The sequence below is a fragment of the Protopterus annectens genome, chromosome 13.part0 (genome assembly GCF_019279795.1).
Source record: "Protopterus annectens isolate FY-2018-M chromosome 13.part0, PAN1.0, whole genome shotgun sequence".
Classification (NCBI taxonomy): Eukaryota; Metazoa; Chordata; order Ceratodontiformes; family Protopteridae; genus Protopterus; species Protopterus annectens.
Genome location: NC_056747.1, coordinates 634,916,709 through 634,933,676, shown reverse-complemented (window position 1 = coordinate 634,933,676; position 16,968 = coordinate 634,916,709). Strand labels below are relative to the sequence as shown.

At 36.5% G+C, this 16,968-nt stretch overlaps 1 protein-coding gene across 3 annotated transcripts in view; it reads left to right on the top strand.

The window, feature by feature from the left end:
* The window catches only part of MRM3 (mitochondrial rRNA methyltransferase 3), a 185,483-nt gene that overhangs the window by 56,621 nt on the left and 111,894 nt on the right, over nt 1-16,968 (top strand). The gene's annotated exons all lie outside the window — the stretch shown is intronic.

Below are 16,968 nucleotides of genomic sequence, written 5' to 3'. Positions count from 1 at the left end.
TTTTCATAAAAACAGGGTTTCTCAACCGGCTAACCCTTCCTTTGTGCCTAAAGTGACTTCTGAAAATAACATCAGCCAATGCGTTAATTTACCTGTCTTTTATTCCAAATTTCTCCAATAAGGGAGAGTATGTTTTATCTCCTTGATGTATACAGACAAATGCATGTCTATCTTAACAGAATAAACAGTTTAGGAAGTCAGATTAGCTTTTCATATCCTTTTCCTCAAATCTCCTGGGTCAGTTTCTAAACTTGCTCTAAATGGATTACAGAATGCATTTTCACTGATTTACTCTAAAAAAGATTTAATATTAGTAAGATCTCCCTGAGCTCATGCAGCTCAATCATTGGCTACTTCATCCCCCTTTTGGTCAAGGCCTTCTATTGACAACATCTGTGCAGCAGCCGCCACATGATCTAAGGCTCATACCTTTATTTCACATTACAAGTTGGACATCACATCTAGGAATAGAGCCTCTTCTGGTTCAGCAGTGCCCTAGAATATCCTTCCATGAGGGGCCACCCAACGTTTACATAGCTGGGGACTCTATCCCATTAGTGAGGAAGAATGAAAAGGACAATATCAGATTTATAAGTTATGTACTCACCATAACTAGGATTCTATATTATCCATTTTCATTCTTCCTCACCTTCCGTCTCATTCGTCCCCCATTCCTTGTTTTTTTCTGGAAGAACATATTGGATTATGTTTGGAACCTACTGTTCCAAGTTTGAGCCCCATCTTTATTTCAAGCTATCCTTTTCTCTTGGACCAGAATGAATATTGTAGGTAGAGAGAGGAGCTCAAGAGCTGGATCGGAAATCTGGTGTATGCGGCTAGGTCAGATCCGAGGAGCAGATCTGAACCCATTAGTAAGGAATGAAAATTGTCAACACAGATGCCTAGTTATGGTGAGTACACAACTTATAATTTCCTTTGGATGTTCAGAGAAGGTAGTTTTTTTCAAATTTATGTTCACCAAAACTTCCTTTCAAAATTCAACATGAATTCACAGAAACTTAGACCACTGAGAAAGAGGGAGGTGGGTAAAGTAGTGCCAGGGCAATAAGGTGTTTAAGAATGAAAGAGAAGGGGGGGTGCAACTAGGATGGGATGAAGCGGGCAGGCAACTTTCATTACCAGCATTCAGTGTTTGAATACAGATAATGAATTTACCAAAGTGCCTTAGCACTCTTGTGGTTTAGTGCATTACCAGCCTTCAGAGATAAATGCTGATGATGCATTTTCAGTCAGGGCTGAGGTGCTCATCACACTGTCCATTAGCTGTAACAAGACCCTTGTCATATTAGGTAGAAGAGGCAGCACTACCAGGAGGCAAGCAGTAGAGTATCAAAAGTAGTATAACAGTATGTCAGGGAAATACCTGTCTGTGATGTCAAAGGAAGGCTCAAGGCTAAGATTCTGTGACTTAACTGTTGTCGTCCTGATAGTTTACATCACTTACTCTGCAGCAGATAGGTAGGCTAGATGTCTGTATGTGGCATAGCTATACACAAGCACTACTGGTTGAACCTCAGCCCATTAGGGGAGGACATCCAAAATATCATTTATGAAGTCCCCTCTCGGGATCTTCCACCCATACTGTTTCGCCTGGAAGTCAATGAATCACTTAAATATATAAATCAAAAGGAGTAACCCCTTACTTTTCTTTATGTAGGATTTTATTTTCTCTCCCTTTCCCGTAATACTTCACCTGCATACAGAAGTGTCAGCAGAAGCCTTTTTTTTGCTGAAAACTGTAACCCCACTGGCAGGAGCCTTAAAGAAGCCATCCGAGTTTCTTAATCAAGTTCCCAAGAAGAATACTGGCTCAGAGGCCAAGGTCATTTGGATTTAAAATTCTTATCTTGGAAGGCTTTTCTAATGGCATTTGCCTCAGCCAGGCAAATTTTTTAGCTGCAAACCTTATCTAGGACCTCCTCACACAAGTGCTTGCTGTGAGTTTCATCGTGCATCAAACTTTGTCTAGTTTAAAACAGTCTGTATGATGAGATTCTCTCTGCCGTACTCCAACCAAGGAAATTCTCTTCTTTACTGGATGGATGTCCACAGACCGTTCAGGTACTACTTAGAAAGGACTGTGTAATGAAAATTGTTCAGTTTTTAATTTGCCAAAGGAGGCAAAGGAAAAGAGATTGTTAAGCAATTTCTATCTAGTGTCTTTCTAATTGGGTTGTTTTCTGTTACAGTAGATGAGGAAAATTTTTGCAAGAATGTTCTAGAGCACATTTCAGAACATAAGGTGGAGAAAAGTAGAGATGTCTGTGCATAACAGAAGTATTATGAAGAGCTATGAAGTAGTTTAAATACTAGTTTGTATTGGGTATGTTGACAGATAGCAGTTTTGTGTTTGGGAGGACAGGCCAATTAAGGTGATTGAATTGTACAGGGGAGTTTGTGACAGACTTGGGAATTTATGGGGTAGGCTACTGATAATTTGGTTAAAGACTGTAAAGGGAAGTTAAGAGAGTAGAAACTACTTATTCAGTAGTTAGGGCAAGAGAATTTTGGAGCACAAGGTTCTGAAGATGGGTAAAATGTAGTTTTTATTCTTCTTTTTTGCATCATTTTGACCCTTTACCTTTCTGCCATCAAACCTTTCCTCAGTAAGATGTTATGCTATTCACATGGGACAGTTTTCCAGGTTACAGTGAGGGGGGTGATTCATGCCTTGTCTATATCCCTGCAATAAGATCTTTTTAATTTTGTGGCGTACCCCTGCGTTTGGTATCTGCGGGCTTTCAAGGATAGACAATTGACTTGTGCTGTTCCTTTGTTGGGCAGATAAGTTCCATTTCAGGAAAAAAACCTTCCACAGTAAAAAATAAATTTTTTTGTTGTACTCTCCTGCTTAAAATATATTTTTAAGTTAGGAGTCTGTGTTCTAACAGACTGCCATGAGACTTAACTGTACTTTTAAATTAAAGCATACTAAAAGTTGTTTAAATTAATTGAAAAACATTTTTTTTTCTGTGGCGAAATAGTGTTTAACTTTTGAATGGCTGAGAGTGTTTTAAAGTGCTTTTATTGTGTTTTTGTGTGGAAAAAGTGAATGCCAAAGACTTTGAGTTTGACTTGCTTCCTAACCTAGCATCCAGCACAGTCATTACTAAGATGACGCGTCATTTTGCTGTACATGGATCTCCACACAAAGCTATTTCTGACAATGGTATGCAGTTTACAAGTCAACTGTTTAAAAGATTTGCTGAAGAATGGGACTTTACTCCTGTCACAAGTAGTCTAGAGTAGCCATAGTCAAATGGTTTGGCAGAACTTTCTGTGCAAAGTGCAAAACAGTTGCTTGAGAAGTCAAAACGAGACGATAGTGATGTTTTCTTGAATCTCAGAAATGTTCCATGTGATAAACGTCTTGGTTCACCTGCTGAGGGATTTCTGTCAAGACAAACCAGAACCACATTACCACTCAGTAGTCCTTTATTGGTTCCATGTATCAAGAACAGCAGATCAGTGAAACACAATCTGTTGAGGAAACTCCTATCCCATAAGTCCTAGTACAATAAGACCAGTAGTCCGCTCAGTCCTTTATGAAAAAGAGAGGTGGTAAGGATGCAAACGTCAAAGATTATGATCGGATTGGGGTTGTGAAGAATATTTGTCCAGAGCCGAAATCATACACCATATATATTGTGTGTGTATGGATTCATTGACAGTCTCAAAATACTGAAATGTCGAATTTCAGTATTTCGAGACTGTATAGTCGAAATTCCACATACCCGAAAACCAAAATTGCGACGATATACACACACCACCACCACACAAAGACACATACACCTACCTAACTACACTACAACAAACAAAACGCACACAAACACAACATAACCTACAAACACACCACACCTACCCTTACCTATAAGCGGGGAGCAAGCCCCCCTGCACCCCCAACACCTCCCCTACTTGTATATACTAACTCCGAGGTCACACCAAACACACACACACACACACACACACACACACTAATCACTACCCAGTAACCTTACACACACACACACACTAATCACTACCCAGTAACCTTACGTAAACACCACTTACCTGAAGCCCCAGCTGAATCCACAAATCGCACTGCACGTCACAAACGCGACACCACGACAGCAGATTCGACATTTCCGCATTCGAGAGAGTGCAGTTTAGACTATTCAGTCTCGAAATAATGAAATTCGACATTTCAGCATTTCGAGATTGTCTAGTGAACCTATATATATGTATATGTGTGTGTATATATATATATATATATATATATATATATATATATATATATATATATATATATATATATATATATATATATATATGTAATGTGTGTGTGGTTCCACTTGAAATCAACTTACCAGAACGTTGACTCTCATATCAGTGACAGCGAGCTCCTGGAACGGTGAATTTCTCCTCCTGGAAACCAGCTACTTGGCCACCACTGATGAACACAACATCCTAAACAAATTAAACCCACTGAAGTGGGGGGCTGCACCCCCCACACACGCCCCCTACCTAAATATACCAACTCTGAGATCACACTACAGTGGAGAAAAGAGCAAAGGTTGTCATTATGGCCAAGTGGTTTGCTTCCTGGAGGAGAAATTCGCCATTCCGTGGGTTCACTGTTTTAAACTTTCACTGCTGTTATCTCGCTGTTATGTGAGTCGACGTTCTGGTAAGTTGACGATTTCAAGTAGAACCATATATGTATATATATATATATATATATATATATATATATATATATATATATATATATATATATATATATATATATATATATATATATGGTTCCCCTTCACAAGATCGAATTACTGAAAGCTCGAAACTCATAAGATCGAGTTCAAAATTTCGAGTTTCAGTAACTCAGAATTGTGAACGGGAAGTGTAAAAAATTAGATTAAGGGTTTTACTTACCTTTTTGTAGGGGGCTGGATCCCCCTGTACTGTTTCTTCCTTAATGTGCAATGTGCAGGTTTCATAACCGCACTTCAGCGGAGGAATAGAAAGTGTCCCGTTGTGCACTTATATAGCGCATAATGGTACATTTCCATCTCCTTTACTGTAGTGCGATCTCGGAGTTGGTATATTTAAGTAGGGGGTTGTGGGGGCAAAGCCCCCCCACTTGGGTGCAGGGGGGCACAGCCCCCCTGCAAAAGCATTAGAAAAAGTGTTTTTTACTTTCCTTTTGTGTCCCTTCACAATTTTGAGTATATGAATACTCGAGATTTTGGGCTCGGGCTTATGAGTTTCGAGTATTCGTATATTCGATCTTGTGAGGGGGAACTATATATATATATATATATATATATATATATATATATATATATATATATATATAATACAGAGTCTGTATTATATATATATATATATATTCAAAGCTTCAAAATTTCGAACCTCATATGTTCAACATATGAGCGAAACTTGAAACCTCGAATATATAATAAAAAAGTTTAAAAAAAAAAAACTCTCTGCACAGGGGGGCAAGCCCCCCCTACTAAAATATACCGACTCTGAGACCGCACTTCAGTGCAGAAAAGGGAAATTTTCCCATTCTGCGCATACAGAGCCATTGCCTTTCACCTTCGAACAGATATTTATTCTAATTTGTACACTCTTGTGATTGAGTATGTTATCCTTCAGATATTTATTCTAATTCGTACACTCTGCGATGAGTATGTTATCCTTCAGTACGTCCTGTTTGTTTAGGTATTATATTTATTCTCCACTAGCCCTGTGACCCCCTTTTAGTAGGCTTTGTTATAAGTTGTTTTTAAATAGGATGTGTGGACAGGATCATTTAGTCCATTAATGCTTTTACAATATTTATTCCACTTGCCTTCGTAGATTTTATGTTGTTGTTTGTATTTTTAAATTTTGATTGAGTCACTGTTTAATTTGTTTGGTAGAAGGATTTTATTATGTGATCAATTATTCACTTATAATTTTGAATACAACCTAGGAGTTTCGTGTTCTGATGAAATCCCAAATTGGCTAGAGATGAAAGAGCATGACCAGTTCTCGTAACTGTGCTATCTGTCTTGTTTATGAGCTCGTGGAGGTTAATCCGTTTTTTTGCTGTGGATTTTACTTGTGGAGTTTCTTATTTTGCTCGGCGCAAACCTTTTGGGTTTCCACATTGGTGGTTAAAATCCTACCTATAAACTGCTTACGCTGGGTGGGGGGGCAGATTCCATAAAACCCTGTCCTCAGAGTAAGTGACCACTTACAATGAGAGCAAGTCTTTTGGAATCGGGCCATAAACTTATTGCAGTGTTGAGTATTATTTTTAAGATTCCTGAAGCTGTGAAGTTGTCTTAGGATGATGTAGCAAAGTTTTAATTCATATTTTGCTATGCTGGTATTGATCTTCACCTTAGTTTTTTATTTACCCTTTTAAAGTCACTTGTAGTGTTGAGAAATTTAAAATTTATTTTAAGGCTAATTAGTTTTTCCTCTTGTAACGTTTGATACTGGACTTCCACCACAGGGAATTGTTTTTAGGCATAGCTTTGTATTTATGGTAGATGGCTAGCCACCTGGTGGTGAACTTTGGCTCTACGTGTTTGTCACTGTTGAAGTGACACCCCAACCCCCGTACAAAAAATGGGAGAAGGGGTTGTGGATGGATGGATGTTTATGCCTTAATGCATGAATTTGGGTGGTAATAGAAGTCAGTGGTATAAGCAGCTTTGGTGGTCCTCTTGAGTTGGAGAAGACTTGAAATCAGTGCCATTGATGCAACAGGTACACTCACCTTTGGTGCAGAAGGATGTGAGTTGTCTTCCCACACCAGGTAGATGGATTGCTGACACTTGCAGTGCATAAGGGGAGGATGTTGTTGCACTCCTAAATGTGTCGTCCTTCAGATGAGATGTTAAACCGAGGTTACATCTGCTTGAGCTGGCTCACGTGGATGCAAAACATCCCATGGCATACATCAAAAAAGAGTAGGGGTCCTTTATAATTAAATTCACCAAAAACAGTATATACATCTACTATACAAGTTTCATAACATATTTACATTATTTACAATATTAATAACATAAGCTTTACATATGTGTATATTAAACTTTCAGCTTTTTAGTTCCCTCCACACTCCTTTCTCCACAGCCCAAATCTTACTTTTTTCAAAATATCTGGTAGCAACCATTTTCCGTTATATTTTACATCATTAATTCTTTCATTTCATGTAATCCATATAATACAAAATAAGTTTTCATCTAGTTTGTCATCTTGTCTTATAATGTCCATATTCAGTCATATCCATGTTTTTACATTCAGTATTTCCCAACTCATTTAAATATTCTTTGTTGTATATCTCTTTCCATACGTTAAATACTCTCTTGCACTTTATAAAAACATGCTCAGTTGTTTCCACCTTTCTACAATATATACAAATTCTTTTATTGTTTTATACAGCATTTTTGCTTTAACTGGAAGCTTACTTTTCAATGGACTCCATAAAAATCTGAACATTCTACATACTTTTTCTCTCTTCATTCTTGCTTTTACTGCTTACATTTTTTCTTCATCTATATGTTTCCAAGAATAAACATATAATTTGTCCATTACATTCTCATACCATGTCCTTCTATCTTTTTTATATTCCATAACATTATTTTTTCTTGATATATTTGCACCCATACAACAATTTTTTTGCTTCTCTTCAAACATTTAAGCTTTTCCCAAATTGTTTTGTTTCTCTTTTATATAATCCTTGTTAATAACTTTCCTTTATCTTTCATTCCTATTATCACTTTATACAAAGTGAAGAAATAAATACAGTTGGATGTATTAAATTCAACCCTCCTCCTTTATTGTTTACATAAAGAATGCCTCTTCTAACTGGGTTAAATCTAGACCCCCATATGAACATAAAAATGACATTCATTAAATCTTTTTCCAATGTTGATGGAATCGTGCATACGCTAGCTAAATGTGTGATCTTGCCTAGTAAAACATAGTTAATTAAATATGCTTTTTTCTTGTATGAGAGCTTAAACATTCTCCAAAATATACAAATGCCTCATATTTTAACTATCATCTCTGTCCATTTTCTCTCCCTCGGTTATTCAATTCCAAACTTTATTCTTAAAAATTTCTATTTCTTCTTCATTAAACTTGATACCTAATATTTCTTCCGAAAGACCCAGTCCTTTGCCTTTCTTTCTATTAATGGTTAATTCTAACATATGTAATTGATTCTGCGGTGGTGGTGCTGCGGTAGCATTGTCGCCTCACAGTAAGACGCTGTCCGGTTCGATTCTCAGCTAGAGCGTCTTCTGCGTGGAGACATGCATGAATGTGCGTACCTTCGTTGAAGGTTGTGCATCAGGGCTGGTAACTTGGCATGTAAAAAATCAACTACCAATCATTAGCGGACCGGAGTTCCGCTGTGGCGACCCCTAACCGGGAAAAGCCGAAAGGCACAAAACAAATGTAATTCTCAAGTATTTCTATAGCTGTTTTCATCCATTCTTTATTCTTAACTGCTAATACTGAGTCATCCACATATGTAAACATTACTGAAATCTCAATACCTTCTGGTGTTTGATATCTTGCTTTCTCTAACATCAGGTTTATTTTAGTAACCACTGCATTCATAATTAAGGCAAATAAAATGCTACTTGTTGGGCATCCTTGCTTAATACCACTCATTTTATTTCTATTATTTCGCTTACCCATCCATTGATTACCAGCCTTACTTGTTTTCCCTGTACACTGATTTAATATGTTGATTTTTTTTTTTACTTGTGTTACAGTCTTCCAAAATTTTCCATAATGTTTTATATTGGATCCTGTCAAATGCTTTGTTTACATCCCATACTAATAATTTTAATTCCGCTTTCCTATTTATTATAATCCTCTACCAATTCTCTTATTACTATCAGAAGTTCTCGACTTCCTTAATCTTTACTTCCAAAGATTGTTTTAGACAACTGTTTTACTTTTTTTTCTGTTATTTTCATACAAGTCTTATAGTCTACATTATTAAGCACTAATGGTCTCCAGTTTGTCTGTTCTTTCTCCCTTCCATATAAATTTCATTACACCTAAACATTTTTTTGTCATTTATTCCTTTTTCAAACCATTCATTCATTACTTTTAGAATGTATTTTTTTTGCAATTCTTGCATATTTTTATACATTAGGGATTCAAGTCCATGTATACCTGTAGCTGTTTCTACATTTACTGTTTTTATTTTCAAATTCTGCTTTTGAAAATTTTTTTCCATTCTTATTGTCTTCGATTAGTTTGCTTAATTTCCATTTATCTTCTGTTATACTGTCACATGTTGAAAATGTTTCCAGTATATATTCTTTATTCTCATAATTTATTCTTGTGTGCTTGCTGTATTGCCTTTTTCAGTTTTTAGTTTTCTTATTATTTTTGTGTTTTCTTTGACTATTTTATTTAAATATTGTGCTACTTTCTTTCCTTGTAAAAAATATCTGTAAGTAATCCTGTTTTAATTTTTTCTTGGTTCATTTCATACAACTTTCTTTCTTTTTCTCTAAAGTATTCTCTACTATTTGTTATGTTTTTGAATATTTGATTACTAATTTCCTTGTATTCTTCATTAATATCTTGTAAGCTCTTCAGTTTTTGCCATTTTAGTACTTTTCTATATTTTTCTTTTAAAGTAATTGCTAATTTGTCCAGTCTTTATAGAATTCTCACATGTTTATATGTTCTTACCATAGTTGTATTATATATCCTTTGCATGCTCATTCAATTCTGACTCCTTAATCCTTTTTATTCGTTTACCTATTTTAATGTAATCTCTTTTTTTCTTGCTTCTCTATCCATAGGACTAAGTGATCTGAAAATCCTGTGGCTTTACATCCTTGATGTAATATTCTCAAGCTATCTGAAACGATAAAATAGTAATTTTCAGTTCTTAGATTCTTTTATATGTCCATTTCTTTCCTATCGATACATTTTATTATTTTTAATCGTATCCAAGATCACTTTAATATCTGCCACTTCTTTTCGACTATGTCTTAAATCACAGTTGAAGTCCTCCATTACAATTATTTGCATTTTCAAACTTAGATAGTCCGGTATTTTTCCAAACATGATTTCTCTTTGCTTCTGCAAGGTATATGCATAGAGTGTAATTCCTCTATAAACTTGATATTTGTATCTTAATATCTAGTTTTACTGTCCTCCCATTAATAACTGTTGTGTAATCTAAAATATCTATACCTTCTTTACAGCAAGATAACTATACCGGAACACTTTCTTACTTAAATTCCAAATAACTTTACCTTTCCATGATTTCTTTAATTTTGTATTCTTTCTTCTTCTGTTGTTGTTCTAATGTCTGTGAGTGCTATAATAGCCATGTCTAATACTTTTCACCATTCTAATACTCCTAGCCTGCAGTGGATGTCCTTTATACTGTTCACATTAATAACCAAGATTCTCACTGTAATGAACAGTTTTTATTTATTCTTTTCCTTTTTTTGATTTTCCCTGTAGTTATATTTTTGAACTTGCTCCTTCTATCTTTCATTCTTTTACGTGTAGAACTTTTTAACCGTTTACATTATTCTTCATCACTTGTTACTAATTTCCTCCTCCTCATCTCCTTTTTCTTTTGTTGTATTCGTGCTCTCTGTCTCACATCCATTCTCGCATCACTTTCATCCATTTTTTCATTTTGCATTTCTTCTATTGTGTGTAATATAACCTTTTCATTATCCTGTTCTAATATAGTTTTTTTTTTGCCTGATTTTCTAACACTGTTCAATCCGTCTGAGTGACCTATCTTTTTCACATTTTATGCACTTCTGTTCACATTTTTTTTGCTTCATGACCCACTTTTCCACATATGAAACATTTTTTTATCACAGTTATTAATTAAATGATCATCTTTGCCTCATAAAAAAACATGTCTTAGGTTGCCCCCAAAACCTTACCATTCCTTTATTCCTTTCTGGATTGATTGTTAGGTAAATATACTTTTTTTTTTTCATTTTGCATTTTCAGTATTACACCACATGCTCATCCTCCCATTCATAGGCCTCTGTTGTCATATGTTTTAGTAACATGCATAACATCTCTACATATAGTTTTTAAATAGTCTTCCAGATCATTTTTTTTCCAGTTCCAGTCCTAAATTGTACAAATACTTTTTCTTGGCTTCTCTATTAAAAGCCTGAATTACATACAAGTTGCAAGGATTAATGCCGTTTCTTCTGTTGTATTGTTCCAAGAATTTTAACCTGTATTGTGCCTCCTCAAAAAGATATCACAAAATGTCTCCTTACCTTTCTGGGTTCTATCCCCAATGGTGCTATGACGCTGTCCCATATCTCAAACCTTTCTAGTGCCTTTGCTACTTTATTGCTTATTCTTACTCAATATTTTCTTTTAACTTTCCAAACAACTTTGGTTCTCTCATTTCACCTTCACTTACTGTCTGCGCATATGATTTCTTTTCTTCTCTCTTCTTTTCTTGTTTGTTTTTCTGAATCCTGCCCATTATCCCTCCCACAATGCTGCTTTTTTACTCTCCAGTGCACTCCGGTCGGTTGTTTTAAGAAGACACCAGCAACCCTCCCGGTTGGAGGGTGGTAACGCATTCTGCTGGTGCAATATTTGAAACAAAAAGATTCCTTTGAAAAATATCTTCTGAATCAAGCATTTCCTCTTCTTCTCCGTGTTATTTTCCTTCGATAACTTGGTTCACGTTACCAATCATATTTTCTCCATTCTCCTCTTTCCATGCCTCATCCGACTCCTGCACTACATTAGCTTCTTTAGCTGTTTGATTAACAGCATTTTCTTTTCCAATAACAGCCACATTCTCATTCTTCTCCATGCTTCCTCGAGCCGCCTACATGCTCGGAATGGAAGACAGAAAGAGCTCCACTGAATTGTGTCCCTGTATGCTTGTACGAATGAGTAGAGGAAGTTCCCTGATGCCGTGGCCAAACATCTCCTAGTAGTATAAATAACATCTTTGGTAATCCCTGAAAAGAGGATACTGTTATAGTGGGACTAACCGGTAAACAAAGAATAAATAAATAAAAATCTTTGAGTAGTAAGCTACTTGTCGGGCATTAACCATTCAGACGTTTTTGACAACAGTTGGATTTGAGCATTTCTGGGGCCGAGTACTTATGAAGAATATTGTGGTACAGTGATTTGATTTGGAGTGATGGGATAACAGTAGATGTGAAGCATACTAGAGCTATATTTGTAAAAATCAAAGGAAGTAAATTTAAGCTTCTTGTAAGGGAGCGCACAATCTATTCAAGAGGTTTTTTTTGTTGTAGAGGTACAGGAAACAGTATGCATTTTCATTGTTTGAAGCATATGTTTGTCACTTTATGGAATGGTAATCAAAATCTCCCAGAGTAATTTTATTAGATTTAGTAATTAGGGGTAGTAGTTTTGTATAGTAGGCACAATGGGCTCCAGATTTCATATAGAGGAGGTTCTGTAGTTAATAGTGATGTGCTAGGTGGACTTGTTGCGATATGCAGGAGTTCTGGGTTCTTTTCTCGTTTAACTGAACACAAGGTGATAGAGTTGTGAACAAATTGCTACTCCCCTGCTAGTAGCAAAGGTACCCACAGTGAGGGGTTTAAACAATAGTAGACATTAAACCCGGGTTGGGGGAGGGAGTTTTCACTGAATTAGGACCATATTTCTCCGACTATAGAAAATGTAGATGCCAAGATTCAAGAAGTCGTCTTAAAGGCAGACAATGTTTGGTTCAGACTTGTAGCATTGCGCAGTGCCATGTTAATTTTGGCTTGACCAGAATGTGTTAGGTTGGTTTATATAAGAAACTGATTAAAAAGGTACTGTGGAGATCAGAATGTATTGCCAGATATGTGGAAGCCCTGAGAGGAAATGTGCAAGCCATTGCTAGTTAAGCAAGTAGGGCTGTGTACCATCTCCCTCCAAGCTGACCCACATTGCGCACGCACACACACACACACACACACACACACACACACACACACACACACACACACACACACGGTATCTGTTACTGTAAGGTAATCCCTTGGCTCAGTTATTACAAGGAATTGTTTCGTAGTTGGAGATGGCAACCTTGGACCACACTTTAAGGGCAGTAATGTCAGGGGCAGTAGTCTTGGATCCAGGTATGAATTTCAGTGATTTTGTAACAAACTTGGGAGTTGATGCGCGCAACTTTAAGGATTTATTATCAGTCTGTTATGAGTTATTGGGTTTGGTGAGTTAGAAAATGTGAGGGAAGGGAGTAGGATTTAAATCAGTGTCAGCAGTGAAGATAACGAGGCACAAACAGACTTCATTGTACAGAGTAATTAGTGGAGAACATAGTGGGAATACAGTTTTCCTGCTAATATAAGGCAGTTTTGTAGGTTTGGAGTTGTGTCTCTTAGACTTACTTGGTTCTTACAGGTAGGTTTTAATGTGGGTTTGACCCAGAGAAACTTTAATGAAAGGACAGAAAACTTTGGTCAGCGGAACCAGACTACTGCATGAGGAAGTACTGCTAGCCATGGAATGCACAATGTGTGTGTGTTATGAAAGTAGCATTCGAGGGTCAAGAACATGTAGTGAAGTAATTATGGGAAGCAAAAGGTAGAGCAAGTATGACTGGGGCGTGATAAGAATCCTAAGAGGGGAAGTGGGTAGGGCAGAGTAGGTGAGGATGGTACAGTTGCAGTGAGGAGTTAGATGAACAAAAAGAAAAGCAGACCGTGACAAGATTGCGTGTCATTAATATGTGGAGAATGAAGGGTAGTTTTGGGAGCACTCTGTCTCATGAATGGATAATATTGGGTCTAGTAAGTGGTAGCACCTCGGATAATTCATTAGCAAAGGAGCAGTGAGTAATGGGCATACTGCTTTAGTCCTGCGATCTGAAATCGAGAGTTCTAGAATTACAAAAAAAAGGGCAAAACTAAAAGCGAACAGCAAATATTGACAATCCTGGTTCTCCTTTATTTATTTATTTATTTATTTATTTATTTATTTATTAGGGGAACAAGCCCCCTGCATCTCATGCACCCTAACAACTTGTATGTGATGACTCAGAGATGCCGTACCTTAGACAAAAGGGAATACTCTGACAGAAATCTTGTCTTTTATATGGTTTATATAGACCCACAGTTTTGTTCATTCAGTGTGGTTATTCTAGGACTTGCATTTAAGAGTCTGAATTCAAAAGTGCTACTGTGAAGTTGCAGTAGCTGGGTTAAGAATGGGAGCTCCTGAAGAGACCACATGAAATTAAAGATGTATAGGATAATTAATGCAGAATATGGGCATTATGATGTATGGAAGTGCGCCAGCAGAAGGGTCTCTAAAGTAATGATTAGCATTTAATTACCTGCAGGAATGCTTGCTTGAAATATGTAAACACTTCCGATTAGTTACAAATCTAGTATTTATCCTTTGCATTCTACAGAGCTTTGAAAACAAACAAATTTCAGTAAAAAAAAAAAAAAATCAAGAATAAAAAGCCTTAAACTGGCTCAGCATACTGAAACTGTTGCAGAATGCTAGAATATTCTTTGCAGATGTAATAATGAAAGAGAAATCATTTGCCAGTGCCACACATGTATGAATTCAAGGCCATACAGTCTAACCAGCTACCTTACTGTTTTGAATGAAAAATATTCTTTGTGTTCTGACATTGCCAGCAGAGGGCAGTCTAATGTAAGACCTCACAGTAATTGCTTGCTGTACAGGAATGTGAACTACAGATACAGTTTGAATGGGAAACTAGTAAGAGCATTTAACTTGGCACAGTGGGGTAGGTATGTGTGTTGCACACGTATTTGAAAGTAAATTTCAGTAAAATATCAGGAACTGAAGGACTTAAATCACTGCAGTCTAAAACACCCTTTTTGTATTTTGTCCAGTCACAGCCATACCATCTTATGGTGTCCAGAACATTTTTTGGGTCTGGCTTCTTTAACTGGCCTACCAGCTAATAATAGTATTAAAAGGGGCAAGGAATTATAAAGATTTTTAGTGTATGATGTCCTGCAGTGGAGAAATCTATCTTTGTTTGCCACTTATTCATATTTTCAAATTTATATCTCATATTTTCTTAACCGAGAGACCTACATGTTGTTCGAAGTGTTTGGTGTGAAACGCCAATTTTGGGAGACAAGACATTTAACTGCCTGTGCTGGGTTTTATCTCACTATACTGGAAATATTGTTAGCTGTTTGCTAGTAGTTATGAAAATAAGCAATATTTCCATAATTACTTAATACTTCAAAAAAAAGTAACTTACAGACTTTTGTATGACATTAAGTTAAGCCTTAGATGTTGAAGAAAACCATCTTTGATGTTTGCACTGTATGTTGCACATCTTGAGAGAGATCCCATATTTGTTTTGTTGATTATACAATTAAATGTATGTTTTCGTATTTCTGCAGATATCTCAGTAGACTGATTTCTTGTCATATGAAGCTTATTTATATCAGATTAACAAAAATGTTCTAACAGTATGTGCCTAGGTTGTACAGTTTTAAAGATATGAATTTATTTGTGAAAGTTTACAAAAGTATAATGCGAGGGCTCTGTGCTTTATAATGTATTGCAGTATTTATGGAAGACTATGAAAGTATGTCTTACTGATAACTTTTTATTTGTACAATTTTAATAGTTTTTATTCACATATTTACATTTGTTTATCTTGTGCTTTTTAATTTTATTTTTCAGAAAATGTTCTAGTATGCAAGATGTACATAGACTGTAAGAGGTGTGACATTCCATACCACATAGGTGTTAATGAGTTAAACTGTCTCAATACAAAGAAAACTATTTGAAGGTTGTTCAAATATCCCAGGCTTGTGTAGTCATAAAAACAGAAACATTCACTTTGATTCAAAAATATCAGTCTTGTAGTCCAAAATTACAAGTGTCCCCTTAATTGCCTTGTTCAGGAAGTCAAAGTTACGATTCTCTGGTGTGCCGCTTACACATTTTACTGTACAGTTCCTGCCGGACCTTTCAGATGTCCAGAATTTTGCAGAGTATTCTGATTTTGCCCTGTCCATCATAACACATGTAATTTTCTGGTAAATCACTGAGGATTACAGTCGATCAGTAATGCCAGACTAATTATTAGTTTCTTACAACTTGTTCAGAAAATGCACATTGATGCAAACCCTATTGTTCTAGTAACTTTTCAAGGAAATTAAAGAATAATTAAAAATTGTTCCTGATTTCGCTCCTCTGTCCCCTGTTATTTTTTTTCCAGAGTTCTTGAGCAAACAAGTTTAGGGGTGTGATTCTTATAGCTGTGGAAGTGGAAGCCCATGGGGTGCCTTACCTTTATTAGTGCAGAAAGTATTCTGTTTCTCTTGCTTTCTGGTTGCAAATTACATGGTATGAGCCCTATGGTTTTAGGGACAGAAACAGCGAGACACCTTAATTTCTTTTACTGGAGCAGAAGTAGAATTCTGTTTCTTTGGCCTACTGCTTACACACTTTTAGAGGGTGAGACCTTCTTAGAATGCAGTGTAGGTCCAGGGTACTGCCAGTAAGAGTGATTCTGGTTTGTCACGGAGTGCAGCCAAGGAAGGAGTACTGATGGTTTTCACACTCATTGTAAGTAGTGGCACTAAAGTCTGCTGGCTGACCATAGGTGAAAATATGGTTATGGAGAGCTGGCAGGAGGATTGATGCCACCTGTGGTGAAGAAGGCATGCAGATGCCATATGACAGAAAGAGACATGACTGTATTAGGAGTGTGTCAGAATGTCTTTGTCTTGAGCTTCAAGTCTTGGTGTTAGCTGAACCAAACACATGCCAAGATGAGCAAGAAGTGATCAAACCCTGGATAAATGGAGGATTGAGTATACATTGGTTGGATAAAAACCCCTTAAGTAATGCAGTTCAAGATTTTAGAACAGCTTAAGAAATTTCCTCTCTAGATGGCAAGTACGTGATTCATTGTTTGACACTGTGACCTGATATCTT